The sequence below is a fragment of the Triticum dicoccoides genome, chromosome 1A (genome assembly GCF_002162155.2).
Source record: "Triticum dicoccoides isolate Atlit2015 ecotype Zavitan chromosome 1A, WEW_v2.0, whole genome shotgun sequence".
Taxonomy (NCBI): Eukaryota; Viridiplantae; Streptophyta; class Magnoliopsida; order Poales; family Poaceae; genus Triticum; species Triticum dicoccoides.
In genome coordinates, this window is record NC_041380.1 from 84,186,365 (window position 1) to 84,197,670 (window position 11,306).

Genomic DNA, 11,306 nt, shown 5'->3' on the forward strand with positions numbered 1-11,306 from the left:
CTTGAGGATCGCCGAAATGTATTCGACGAGTTTACACGTCGGGTATCCGAGGAGCCCCTTTAAGTTTCCGGCCTTTACCAATGCCTTGTTATTTTTATGCCACACCTCGGGTTTGAAGTTGTTCTCGAGTGGCAGCGTCCTCTTGCGTCCGAGCTCCAATGCCGGAATGCATTCGAGGTATCTTTTGCAACCGAGCTCCAACACCGGACCGCTTCCCAGCTCTAACGCCGGAATGTATCCGAGCTCCAACGCTGGACTATATATCGAGCTCCAACGCCGGACTATATTCGAGGTGTCGTAAATCACCTTGGTTCAAAGAAGTTTAAAGGAGTTTAGCCAAGCTTAATGCCGGAAATGCCCTCTATGGAGCCAGCCACTAGCGCCCGAGCTTTATGACGGGCTGCTTCCGAGGTGGTGCACCACCCCGAACATGGGCCGATTTTTGTGAATATTTTTTATTGGTGCAATTTATTCTCTGCCGAGATATATAGCCAGTAGCCCTCAAGGTGTGTATCGGTCTAAAACCCGAGATGCACCTGAAGGATGACGTAAGACCGCTGATCCCAGTAGCCGCTGAGACTCGGGTTGATTTGCAAAATCGGCCTGAGGATCAAGTCCAAGCTCGGCAGAATACTTTGGGACAGTAAAAGCGGCGTGCTCAGTCCTCGAGACTCAGGTTGGGTGCGACAGACCAACCTGAGGATAAAAATCTCCTCGAAAACTATATTGCACATAAAAATTTCTGCATTTGGACAAGCAATGCAGTAGCCCCCGAGACACTGGTCGGGTGGTAACACCAGATCAGGGGATCAATGTGCCCCTTTAATATTTGTAAATAATAAGCCCGAAGCCCAGTAGCCCCCGAGCCTTAATGCTGGCACGGGTGGCCGAATTAAGGATCAATATCCATAGTAAAATCACAAATTATGTGTAATGACTCTATGTATCCATGTACTTTACGTCATTAATGCTTGGATCCGCATTGTACAAAACTTTGTTGACCGACGATCAGCTTCCACCTCCTCGGCCAGTAGCCGAGGACTGTTTGTCCTACTTTATAAAGCCTTTATGAGGGCAAAGATTTACAACAAACAAGGCAATCTGGCCATACGGTTTTATAAACAAAGGTACGCAGAGAGTAATATTACTGTTTAACAGAAGAAATTTCTTCCAAAGAAAATAGTCCCACTATCGGTTCCTTTCTTTGGGTTGTCATGCTAAGCATGATCATTAAACCTCAGCTCTATGTAAGAGCAAAATATTGAAGATTTAGTTTGGGAGGCCAGTTAATAGCCCCCGGTAGTGTTTGGCGACAGTCGAGGTCAAGCCGTAAACACTTCGGCCAATGTTATGAACGGCCCATCATTTAACATAGTCGTCGGATCGCTGACCAGTTTACGCTTATTGTGAAAGTCAGTTTTCGGCTTTCTCCACTGAGGTGCTTAACCATGTGAGCTGGAAGCACAATCGCAGTGGTTCTCCCTTTGCACACCTAGCCGAACAAAACGGAACGTAGGAAGCAAGTGCAGGAGCCGGGCAACCCAACTATTGACCGAAGACACAATTCGAAACCGATGCATATATAGCAATATCTGAGAATGTTTTTGCCGAATCCCTAAAGGTATCCGGCGTTGCACTACGAGACTAATGCTGGAAAAGCACAAATAGTTTAAAAGTGCCAAAAAGCTTGGAAAACCAAGAAACGTCAGTAAAAAACATGACGTCCGAACAATATCAAGTGTTCGGTGCCAATCCGAAAGTTGGTCTTAGAAAAAAGAAGTGCTTCTGTCGTTCTTTAACATGATACATCCTATCTCAAGACTTCGAGCGGGTCAGCCTACGGCTTCAACCTCCTATCGCGAGGGTGGAGTACTTCTCATCAGGCCAGTTTAGCAAACTAAACTCTAGCGGTTTTGAGAGAGAAATTAGGCTCCCCGGCTAGTGACCGCACACTCATGTTGCAAAAAGGAGTGATAAATAATAATAATAATAATAAAACTTTCCAATGACTAAGAAGAAGAACACTTATTATAAAACGGCTCAAATAAACTTAAGAGCCCCCAAGTGACTTGGGTAGAAGAATGATTGCATGTACCAAAGCACTTATATCATATCTATGTTCAACCGAACTTTAAACGCGTCTTAACCGACCTCTTCGGTCAAGGACCGAAAAGTGTTATGTACTCCATCGGTTGAGAATATCGCTGGTGTTTCCAATAACCAGGCAATCCGGCCATAAGGCTGTAACAGACAAAGCGCGCTCAGGGAATTTATGCTATATTACCGTGAAGTGTAAGAAGCATCTTTGAAGAAAATAGTACCCCCATCGATACCTTTCTTCGGTGCTCATTGTTATTATGAGACTTGTGCAATAGATTTTTTGTACTCATGAGTTCCGTTGTGTGCTGACCATCATTGAAAACTATAAGAGCGCTAGCTTTCAGCTTCACCCAGTCTGAGGTCCGGCTCGGGCGACCCGATCGTGACAATCACAGAGGTGCTCCCTTTACTCCCTAGCCGAACAATCGGGAACGTAGGGGTAAACACAGGAGCGAGGCAACCCATCTTGCAAATTGCTTAAGTCAATATGGTGCATATTGTGGCGTAATACACGAACAAGGAACGAAGCCGTACAAGTATAATCATATGCAAGAGGCAAAACTTCATGAAGGAAGCCCCCAAATGAATTGGGTATTTGAATTTATGCTTCACAAACAAAGTTTGGACAAGGAAATATTTTACAAGCAACTTTTTTCTGAAAAAGTATAATGCTTGGTCGAACCGAACACAAGTTAGAAATTAAAGCTTTGAGCATGAAAGCGACTTAGCTGGTTAATGTGTTCGGTATTGATGACGCGGTCCGAGCTTGATGCGGGGCAAGGTTCCATCCCCCAAGCTGGTCCCGAGGTGGCGGAGCGGAGAGCTCGACACGCCGAAGTGGTGACATAGCACGGTCAATGCATACCGGCAGAGTGATGCCGAAGTCCCTGGATCATTTTCATGTGCACAAAAAGTAGTGCAAACCGGAGATAATAGTAATAATAATAATTAAAAAAATCATTGCATAATAAATAATTTATGCAAAGTGAGTAATAAAATATATATGGTCTGGCGTCGAAGTCAATGTCGATGCAGGGCGTCGGCGTGATGCGGTAAAGGCGTGGCAAAGCCTAAATTCACAGGTCTGTCCGAGTTCCGGATGCGGCATTCACCGGACTATGTACGGAAACTGACCGAACCACCAGGCGACCGTCGTTAATGTGGCCATCATTTGATAGACCTGTGTACAGATGATGGACAAACCAGAGTAATAATTCTTTGGGAAAAATAAACCCAAACAAGCAAAAAATACTGGGATTAATAGCACCTGGTTTACTTGTTGTAGCAATCCGAAGGAACGCGATTCCCAAAATTGGGACTCGCTCCTCACACCCATTACCTGATGGGCGATAAAACGACGGCATGGCAATGCTGGTAAAGGTTGGCTCGCCGAGGCAAAACCCTCGGTCTAGCTAACGTGATGGAGCTGGTCGGCTAGTGACGCCGAAGTGTCCGAAGTAGGTTGATGAAGAGATGGCGAAGCCCCTGGTCCAGCCGAGATGTCGAAGCCTCGATGTCAGACGATGAGTCGAAGTAGGTCGGCGTGATGGACACCAGCTTGAAGAAGCAATAGTGTGGCCCTGTCGATGCAGGTTGTGACGTGGTCGATGCCGGCTTGATGAAGCGACCGCGCGGCGATGCCGGTATTGCCCGCTCCGTGTAATCCGTGGGGCGGCGATGTTGGTGATGATTTATCCTTCACGATGCTGGACTCTTGTTCGGCTTGCCGAGATGATGATCCGAAGAAGTTGAGCTTGGCTCAACAAAGTGACGCCGTGTCTAGCACAGGTCGGCAGCCGTGGAGTAATATTGCCGGACTGATTTGACACCAGCATGATGTTGAAGATCATGTTCAAAAGATCTTAAAGTTAGTGGGATGTGTTCAGCAACAAAACGCAATACCCCATACAAAACTTCCTTCAAAAGGGATGTCCAAAATCCTGTTCATAAAAAAGATGAACTCAGGTCGGATTCGTTTTCGCGCAGAAAACAGATCCGAAAAGTGATGCACTAATCGGAAGGTTCCCAGAGTTTGGACGGTCGGATCGAGCTGAAATTTTGAGAGGTGGTAGATATAGGAATTCCGCAGCCGATCAACGGTTGGATCTTCCGAAGGACGTCCGAGCTAGAAGCTGGACACCACGCCCTAAACTCATCCAAATTCCCGTCCAGATTTGACACGGCTCTGGTATATTATAGATTGCCGGAGATTCCTCCATCGGAACTCGATGAAATTTTGCATGGTCTATGAAGACTCAATTCCGCACAATTCCGCCAAAGCAATCGTCAAAGCAACACTCGAGGAGGTGGTGGCAGCAGATACGAGTTCGCTGTCCAAAAAAACAACATGGTCGCTTTAGGGCAATGTTGACGTTGAGCCTCCGAGCTCCATGGATGATTCCTCCGTGATCTTGATAGAGATCGGAGTTGATGTTTGATGAAGGCCCTCGTCGGAACATGGTGATCCGAACACGGGGCGCAATTCTTGATCGAACCAAGGTGACCAGTCGAGCTGGTGACGAAGATGCCGAAGTCGCAGTTGATCTGCAGGCGAGCCATCGATCCTTTTGTCGATCACACAGCGGAACTCTCAATGAAAGCACCAATGTCGGTGTCAAAACCGGAGGATCTCGGGTAGGGGGTCCCGAACTGTGCGTCTAGGCCGGATGGTAACAGGAGGCAAGGAACATGATGTTTACCCAGGTTTGGGCCCTCTTGATGAAGATAAAACCCTACGTCGTGCTTGATTAATATTGATGATATCGGTAGTACAAGAGTATATCTACCACGAGATCGGAGAGGCTAAACCCTAGAACCTAGCCTATGGTATGATTGTATGTTGTATATCTTGTATCGACTAGCCTGGCCCTGGTTTATATAATGCACCAGAGGCCTAGGTTAACAAGAGTCCTAGCCGAATACGCCGGTGGGGAGAAGTCCTTGTCTTGATTGCCAAGTCTTTGTGGAATCTTCCTTGTATGCGGCGGCTGTCCGAACTGGACCATGAGTATACGGCAATGGGGGGCCTCGGCCCAATCTAATAGATCGGGAGACGACGTGGTGAGTACCCCCTAGTCCAGGACACCGTCAGTCATCATCGGCGCAGAAGCCGAACCAGGCGGTCATAAGAAAACCACCTAGCCGGAGGGTTTGGCCGACAGCCAAAGCTCCCTTAGCAACGGTGCCGTCTTTATAGATGAGGCGAGGCATCCTTCCTGATGGCGACAACACAGAGGAACTCTTAATGAAAGCACCAATGTCGGTGTCAAAACCGGCGGATCTCGGGTAGGGGGTCCCGAACTGTGCGTCTAGGCCAGATGGTAACAGGAGGCAAGGGACATGAAGTTTTACCCAGGTTTGGGCCCTCTCGATGGAGGTAAAACCCTACGTCCTGCTTGATTAATATTGATGATATGGGTAGTACAAGAGTAGATCTACCACAAGATCGGAGAGGCTAAACCCTAGAAGCTAGCCTATGGTATGATTGTTGTTGGGTATGTTGTCCTACGGATTAAAACCCTCCGGTTTATATAGACATCGGAGAGGGTTTGGGTTACACAAAGTCGGTTACAATGGTAGGAGATCTGCATATCCGTATCGCCAAGCTTGCCTTCCACGCCAAGGAAAGTCCCTTCCGGACACGGGACGGAGTCTTCAATCTTGTATCTTCATAGTCCAGGAGTCCGGCTGAAGGTATAGTCCGGTCATGTGGTGCCGGAGAAGAAGGCCAAGAAGAAGGCCATGGGGACTCGAAAGAGTGCCCAGTGCCTGGAGGTCTCGGATCCCTCATCCGACGACTCCAAGACGCACTCCTCCCATGAAGACGAGGAGCAGGAAGAAGAAACCCCTCCCCCTCCAGCGGGGGAAGGGAAGAAAAGGAAGGCCGCCCCAACTGAGGAGGCCGACGGGTCCAAGAAGCGGAAAACCCTTCCTTCGGACTACTCCATCGACGCCGACAACGGCGGAGAGGAGTGGCCGCTCAGGGCCAAGCCCCTGGCAAAATCGTAAGTATCTGGATACCAGAGTAATTCATAGTATTCGTTTATTGCACAGCTTTCCCTTATGTCGAATATGTTTATGCAGCCCACCAAAAGACCGGCTCGACGCGTCGTCGAGCGGCTCACTGGACTCGTCGGATGTGAACTCGCTTCCGACAGCTTCCTCCCCCCGTCCTACAGATGACACCGAAGTGTTGTCCCAACAGGTTCCAAGCCGGGAGGAGGTGGTCCTGGAGGCGCCGCAAGGCGACCTCTCGGACTCCAGGAGTAAAGGGGATGAAACCCCCCCCCCCCCAGGGCTCCAAGTCCGGCTCTAGGCCGGACACCGCTCCGGAATCTTCAAAGGTTCCAGAGTCCGGCGGGGGACCTCCTTCCAAGAGGAGCAAGCCCACCGTGCCGGTGACCCCCATCCAACCGGAGGCGCCGGACAATCTGTTGGAGGCGCTCCAAGGCGCCTCCATCGATGAGGAGCACCGCACCATTATGAGTGCGGTGGTCCAGAAGGTTCAGTCCGCCAAGAGCGGACTGACTGAAGCTTGTACTAGCCTTTTAACAGGCTTTGAGGTAAGTAAAGAATGTGTAAATAATATTACCGCATAGAGAGTAGCCCCTGATGCTTTGTTTGGCGTTCGGGAAGAAAAGCCGAATAGAGGATCAAATAAAATTCGCAGGAGTCTAACAAAAAGGAGTCAATATGCGTATGCAGGCTTCTCTGCTTGCGTCCGCCGCACTGACTGTGGAAGTGGACATGCTAAAGCAGAACCTCGAGCGGTCCAAGCAAGAGCTCGGGCGTGCCAAGAAGCAGCTCGAGGACAATGAAGGTAAGAAATACCTTGTTTAAATATATATAAAGGTGAAATTACAAAAAAATAACAGGATTATCGTGGCTATTGTAGGGGCCACATCTGAGGTGGCGACCCTTAAGCAAGCGCTGCTCGAGGCCGAGAATAGGGCGGCCACGGAGCATACCGAGCGGGAGAAGTATGAGGCCTAGGTTGGCAAGGTGCGGCAAGAGCTCCAGGTTCTCATGAAAAAACATGGGAGTTTGGAGCTTGACTCAAAGACGCGAGCGTCTGAGCTCGCGGCGGCTATTGAAAATGCCAAGTCTGCCAAGGCCGAATCCCAGAAGACCCTCCAGGAGTTGGATGAGGTGAAGAAGATAGAGGCGGGTAAGGCATTCTTTATGCAAAGCAAACACATAAACGTGAGTTATTTCTTACTTACCCGAATCCGGAGATCTCCAGGAGCGTTCGCAGATCTTCCCCGGAGTGTGTCTGATGCCGCCGCATTCTATCGAGCCGAGGAGGGCAACTCGACAGAGAAGGTGTTCTGATCTTAGTACGTTGAGGCCGGACACCCCGTGCCCCTGAGCGACCAGCTGAAGCAACTGGTCGAGCTCCACAAGGCGGCCAAACAGGTCATGAAGGGCCTCATAGTTCGGCTGTGGCCTGGAGAGGCTCTTCCTGGGTGCTATTTCGGGTTGGTGCGGCGGCTGGTGGGGGCCTGTCCGAGGCTCGAAGTCATCAAGCGCTCCGTCTGCATTGGAGGTGCCCGGAGGGCCCTTGCCCATGCTAAGGTGCACTGGGGCAAGCTGGATGTTGAGAAGCTTGTGAAGGACGGGCCACTGCCGGGGAAAGAGCATCGGAAGCCCGAGAATTACTATAAGGATGTTCTGAAGGGTGCCTGCCTTGTGGCGGATGAATGTTTCAAGGATGTATTTTTTGAGTAAAACTCGCTCATTTTGTCCTGTGCGCTGAAAACTTGTTCATATGCGCTAAGAAATGATGTTGGAATTTAAAATATTACCTTCCGTGCGGCTGTTTATCAATTCTGAGAGATGGCGAGTCGTCGGCTTCTGCCCCCGTGCCGCTAGTGCTGGGGTGTTCGGGGATAAACCTGAGCGCTCTTTTTCCCATGTTTGGGTCCTTCGAGGGAGGCGCTCAGCCCAACGAACAAGGCAATCAGACTATAATGCGTGAACACTCTCACTTAGCCATAGAATTCTATAATTTTAAATTTCGGCGAAGCCCCTGGTATTCGGAAGACCGAGTTCGGGGCGCTATCCACGCCTTGCCAGACAGAGCCGACTCCTCGCGCTAAGCGGTATAAGTCTTTAGGGACTCGAAAAACCTCTCGAACAGCGATCAGCTCTCGCTTCATCATGACAGTCAGTATTAGCTTTCTCCACTGAGGTGCTCGACCCAGCTCAACTGGGGCACAATCACAGTGGTTCTCCTAGTGCTACCTTAGTCGATATAGCGGAACGTAAGGCACCAAAACATAGGAGCCGGGCAAACCCAACTATTGACCCAAGACATGATTCGGAGCCGATGCATATAATGCTATAAGTTCGGGGTGCCGCACTTGTTAAAGTGTTCGGACTTCTCACACCATGTTGAGGGGTACTGAAGCCCCTGGCGTATTTTTGCCGTACCAAAGTGTACGGGTGCAACATGTCGTTAAGGAACATATATTAAAAAAGAGTAATGCAAAAATAGACAAAAGCTATGCATTGTTTAGTAAAGAGGGCTGCGATCAAAGCAGAACGATACAAATAATGCGATAAGCAAAAGGTTGGACTATTTAACATGTCCGTTCCAGGGGCAAGCTCCGGAATAGTATGCGAAATAGGTATACTGCTCGTGATAGAGACCACCTGGGAGTTCCGTAATGCAGCGTGGCTTGTGTGCTTCCCTGGTTCTTGCATCGTTTGTGCGGCAATTGAACTGCCGAACAGGCCTTCCGAAGAGTGGAGTCCTGAAAGTAAGAGAAAATTAAAAAATTGGCAACCCCTGGTGCGGTTTAAGCCGTGTTTCGGGTGTGCCGTGATGGTGCCCCTCCCCCTGTACCCATGGTATTTCTAGAGCGTAGTTATGTACGCGAAGTACTGGTGTCGCATTTTTGCGAGGGCTGGGGTTGGGGCCGCATTGCTACGCCTGCTCGGATCGTGCCAGGCGGTCTTGTTGTAGGTTACTCCGAGCGCGCTTGACGGTGTCCGGTCGTTTAATGGCCAGAGTGAAGAACTGCCTGGAGAGGCTGCTTTGTACTTCCGCTGCAAGGGCCGCCCTGTGCTCCTCCGTTCGGAGGGAGCGTTCAGTGTTTCCATTGACCGTAATTACTCCTCGAGGACCTGGCATCTTGAGCTTAAGGTATGCGTAGTGTGGTACCGCATTGAACTTGGCGAATGCGGTTCGCCCGAGCAGTGCATGATAGCCACTGCGGAATGGGACTATGTCAAAGATTAACTCCTCGCTTCGAAAATTATCCGGAGATCCGAAGACCACTTCAAGTGTGACTGAGCCTGTACAGTTGGCCTCTACACCTGGTATTACGCCTTTAAAGGTCGTTTTGGTGGGCTTAATCCTCGAGGGATCTATGCCCATTTTCCGCACTGTATCCTGGTAAAGCAGGTTTAGGCTGCTGCCGCCGTCCATAAGGACTCTAGTGAGATGAAATCCGTCAATAATTGGGTCTAGAACCAATGCGGCGAATCCTCCATGACGGATGCTAGTGGGGTGGTCCCTTCGATCAAAGGTGATCGGGCAGGAGGACCATGGGATGAACTTTGGGGCGACTGGCTCTACCGCGTATACGTCCCTTAACGCGCGCTTCCGCTCCCTCTTGGGGATGCGGGTTGCGTATATCATGTTCACCATCCGCACTTGTGGGGAAAACCCTTCTGTCCACTGTTGTACGGCGGCCGAGGCTCTTCGTCATCATTGTTATGCAGGCCCTTGTCTTCGTTTTGGCATTTAACTTGCCTCCCTGCTTGAACACACAACAATCCCTGTTGGTGTGATTGGCCGGCTTTTCCGGGGTGCCATGTATCTGGCACAAGTGGTCGAGTATTCGGTCCAAACTGGACGGGCTCCTAGGATTCCTTTTGAATGGCTTTTTCCGCTGACCGGATTTAGAGCCTCTGAATCCGGCATTAACTGCCGTATCCTTAGCATTGTCACCGTTAATGCCGCGCTTCTGCTTGTTGTGATGTGACCTGCCACTACTGTCCCTGGTATCCAAATTACCAGGGTTCTTGGTCATATTGTTGCTATGAGCAAGCCAGCTGTCTTCTCCCGCGCAAAAGTGGGTCATGAGTGTCGTGAGTGCTGCCACAGACTTCGGCTTTTCCTGTCCAAGGTGTCGGGCAAGCCACTCGTCACGGATATTGTGCTTGAAGGCTGCTAGGGCCTCAGCGTCCAGACAATCAACTATTTGATTTTTCTTTGTTAGGAACCGTGTCCAGAATTGCCTGGCCGATTCCTATGGCTCCTGAATTACGTGACTTAGGTCATCGGCGTCTAGGGGTCGCACATAAGTGCCCTGGAAATTGTCGAGGAATGCGGCTTTCAGGTCCTCCCAACAACTGATTGATCCTGTTGGCAACCTGTTAAGCCAATGCCGAGCAGGTCCTTTAAGCTTGAGTGGGAGGTATTGATGGCGTGGAAATCATCGCCGCGGGCCATGTGGATATGAAGGATATAATCCTCGATCCATACCGCATGATCTGTTGTGCCATCATATGATTTGATGTTTATGGGTTTGAAACCCTCGGGGATTTGATGATCCATTATTTCGTCTGTGAAGCATAGTGGGTGTGCGGCGCCTCTGTACTGGGCTATATCACGACATAGCTCCAATGAGCTTTGTCTACTATGTTCGGCCCTGCTGAATTTGTGCCGGAGTGACGGTTACTGTCTCGAGTCGTGGGGTGCCCACGTGATCCGTAGATCGATCTTGTTTGCCTTGCCTTGTCCTCCAACATATCTCGCAGGTCTGGCGCATTTTCCCGTGCCTTGGTATGGGGTGTGGCTTGAGTGGAGGGCCGAGAGGCCTCTCTGTCATGGCTAGGAGGTGGCCAATCGGCCGTATCGAGTGCTTCCTCCTCTAATCGGGGTAGCAACATGCGCCTTGGGTAGCTCTTGGAGGGGCGTTCGAGTTTATGCTCTTCGGCCGCCAGGACTTCAGTCCATCTATCGACTAGCAAATCTTGATCAGCTCTAAGCTGTTGCTATTTTTTCTCGAGGCTTCTTGCCGTGGCCATAAGCCTACGTTGAAAACGCTCTTGCTCGACGGGATCCTCTGGCACGACGAATTCGTCGTCGTCGAGGCTTGCCTCGTCTTCGGAGGGACGCATATGATTATCCTGCTCGACCTCTTTGTCTGCCGCTCTCTCATGAGGGCTGGTTTCTCCATCCTCCTGTGCAGAAT